Here is a 3,978-nt window from a genome sequence, read left to right as displayed (position 1 = left end):
TTTAAAGGCCAAACTGCTAAATTCACCCCTCACTACATTATGAAATGGCAGCAATTACTAGCCCACACTCCATCTTTGATGACTTCCTGCTTGCCTGACTGTCAACAATATTATTAGATTGCCGTCAATTAGAGATTAGACTGTCCTGTTTCTACTCTGTGCAGAATGGGCAAACAGTGCATCTTAGCAGCTTGTTCATAAAAATATAAAATGATTTCCGAGAAGCATTTGGTCGACCACCCATCAGCAGCTCTTATGCCAACGCCCTGACTGACAGAGACGGCTCCTGGAGTCGGTTTGGGCCAGCAGCAAGCCAGAACTACTTAAGGGCTTTSAGTCTGTTGCTCCCTTGAGACTCCACAAATATTGACTGGTTATCACTTTACATGCAAATGTGTTAAAGTTGAAATCACCTTACTCAGTTTTATAATGAGTCACAGTTATTCTACAGGTTAATTATTCTGATTTTGACAGGATTAAGCGATGCGGTGAARTATCCGCCCTTCTTCCACAAGTCACAGTAAACAATTAGAATGTCAGATTCATGTGAGGCTATAGTCTTTAGAGTTTGCTTTGAGAAACAGTAACTGTTTGGTAAATCTGAGGTGTTGAGCCAGCTTTCCATCTCTGTTCCCTCTTCACTTGATCACAATGTCAGCTTTGGCATCTTAGTCGGTAGAAACTTAATCTGTTGTGGGTATCGAGGACAAGAGGAACCTAATATGTGGCCTAATATTTTAATGTAAACCTAAAATCTAAAACAAATAATATATTGTGCGTCTCTAGAAAATGTTTGCACATCATCGTGGGTCTATCCTACAAGTACATGCTGCTCCACTGTGCACAGATCTGCAACTTTCATGTCTCTTCTAAAATATGCTGTATACTTTAATGTAGGCTGCTGTCCCACACTTTTTTTTAAAAGCACAGATCTAATTTGTCTACAACCAGTTATAAACTATCTTTTACYGCACTGAAGCCACAAGAAGCGCCCTGAGGTAAAAAGAAGAAGACAATAACCTAAGTTTACAGTGATTGATTTGCATTAAATATTTAAGCACATTTTCTGCCTCCATTTGACCTCCTGACWTGAGGTCAGTGTCCATCATCACTAAAGCACATCAGGATGTCTTTAAATTTATGACGCATAACAAATATCACAGTGATTTAGTCTCCGTTCTTTTCCGACGACGAGTAGGTGAGAACAGATGTGTTTTTGTCAGGTTCGTGAGCACAAGGTCATGATGCAGACAGGTTGGAGATAAAGTGAAGTGGACCTATTTGAGGCTTCAAAGTGCCAGTTTATATCTCAAGCAGTGGGTAATGAGTTGTTAACAGACGGACAGAATGATGCATGCCTTCTTTGATGTTGAATACTGCAGATTGACTTTATAGGGAGTATTGCTGAAATTAGGGAAGTGTGTGTTGTTGCTTCTGCATTTTAATTTATTTTTCCTGGTAATTGTATAAAAATAAAGCACTTTATTTTCTTCATGTTGCCTTTCAACACGAAGCAAAGTTTTTTATGATTTTAGCTTTTGGTCAAAATGTAAGGTGATTCTTGGTGTTTTCATTGTTTGGGGAAACAATAGCACAAAAGCTTACTAAAGTCAAATGTCTCATCTCTCAGGGCTTTATTTATAATTTTAGTGTCTTAACAGATTGATAATGAAACGTTTTAATACATTTCACTGATAATGCTTATATTTCAGAAGAGTTTTACAAAATTCCTCTTGGCGGATTAAAGGGCATCATGTCAAGACAACAAAACACTTAAAAAGTATGAAACATAAATAARTCACATTCAGCCTTTCCATTTTTCTCAGATCAGACAAGTGATTTTCTAGGCACACTTTTTTTCATACAAAATCACCTATGGAAGCCATCCCAAAGAAAATAAATGCAATGTCATTTACAGATAAAWAAATAAATAAATGTAAGAGAGCATAACTTGCTCATACATAGCAAAATATGTGTATATAGTATAGCATAAAAATATACTATCAGTATAAGCATTTAGTGAAAGACTACTTTTAAAGATAAAATTACCAAATATCACAAACAAATATAAAACTAAGATGGTAACCAACCTGTGTGGTTCTCTTACTTTTTCCTGAACATGAAAACACTTACATTTCCAATGTCTCAATTAGGAGGAGCTGCTCATGGCAACCATTACATTTTACACCCTCTATGGTGGGTTTTGTAYTGTTCAGTGCTAGAAATGTTAATGCTAGAAAACTGATAAGCCCTTTAGGCATAATGAATCCCATAAACACATCTGAYATCAGACTAATTTCAGCAGCTCCACAATTGGTCAAGGTCTTAAACTGATGTGTACTTAATAGTTAATATCCCCCCTGTGCTCTCGTAATAAAGTAGGATATTGCCTACCGTGTTTGCACATTCTACCTTTAATTGAACATGTTCTGATGTTCAAACACTGGTTGGTGAAGACGTGCTGTGCTAACKGATAATAGTTGATTAACTCATACATGAGGAACAGATGCTTGGTCGTGATGACGCTGTAGATCAGACAAAAAACTCCCTGGGTCTAGGATCTGCAGCAAAAGATGTGATGCATTCATATTTAATACTGCATAACTCTTCCTAACACATCCTACCAGTCAGGCCTATTTGTAGGATGGATCTTTTCCCCTCTTTGCTCTTTGTCAGACGCAGAGCTAAAAAAAAAAAAAAAAAGAGTCTCATTCCATTTTGAGTGATGGTGGTGGGGTGCAGGAGTCTCACCTGGAATTGATCATTGTCATGTCAAATTTTAATTTCACTTCCAGATGAGGAGATAATTACATCTAATTTTATCACAACTGGAAGAAATTTTCTGTGCATTRAAGCAATTTTCAGCGTCRTTATAGCTTTTCTGAGATGGTAGGTGGATAAATGCAGCTGTTCTGTGAAGGCCTGAAAGATTTGTTAGAGAATAAAAGAGACCAAACAGGACAACAGAGCATCCCATTGAGTATTGTTTGATCTATCATCCAAAAATTCAACAAGTATGTGACACACGACCKTGTACCTAAATTGACGCTGTGAAAATCCTTATCAGATTTGCAAGTTTCAGTTGATGAAAAGATGAACAAAACTAAATACCATCAACTGTGGAAAAAAAGCTTCTTAAATGTTGCACTTGAAAAACAACAACCCTAAACTTTTCCCCAGAAGCACAATGGAGTTGTTGGATTAAAAAGTATAAATGCATGCCACACTTTTCTAATTATTTTAAAATACTTAATTTTAATATCAACACCATGTACTGCAGGTCAGTCACAAAAACCTCCTAAACAATGTACGTCCGATATATTTTTAGAACACAAATAATTTAGAAGTTTGTGGTTATGGCAATATGAAAAATGTAAAACATGTGAATGCTTTTGCGAGATATTTGTATAAAATAAAGATAAAAAGATGTCATAATCTGTAATAAACCTGTGATTCTGTATTTTACTCACCAGATTTTCCCATATCGGAGGCTAGCTGTTCTTCTTGAAGGTTGTTAAGAAAATAAATTTAAAATATGCTAGCTTTAAAACTTAGCAACATGTCTTGATTGAAATAGCCTAAATATAGTTTTTGGACTAATCTTTGGGTTACCTGTAGCTATAGCAAATTGCCTGCTAAATTTTTTGTTCTGCCTTTTGTCTGTGTGGGAAAGAATCAGGAGAAGTTGCAGCTTTCACACTGATCTGTAAAAACCCATAAAACAGCATGAGTTCAGGCCAGTGGAGGAGAAGCTCTGCTTCCACTTTGTTTAGATAAAGTGACAACTAATGTTTGATCTTGAATACAAATTGTAGGGAGTTTCTAACTTTTAAGAGGGTTCGAGACAGCTCCTGGTTGGATGAGCGAAGATACCCCTTATTTGAATAAATTAAAGAGAAGAATACGCCTTTACTATAAAAGTTTGTACACAGAAGTAACAAATCAGATTTGCTTCTGCAATTCTCCGAAGACGTCTTT

The sequence above is a fragment of the Poecilia reticulata genome, linkage group LG2, assembly GCF_000633615.1.
Source record: "Poecilia reticulata strain Guanapo linkage group LG2, Guppy_female_1.0+MT, whole genome shotgun sequence".
In the NCBI taxonomy this organism is placed as follows: domain Eukaryota; kingdom Metazoa; phylum Chordata; class Actinopteri; order Cyprinodontiformes; family Poeciliidae; genus Poecilia; species Poecilia reticulata.
Note: the sequence above shows the minus strand (reverse complement) of the source record.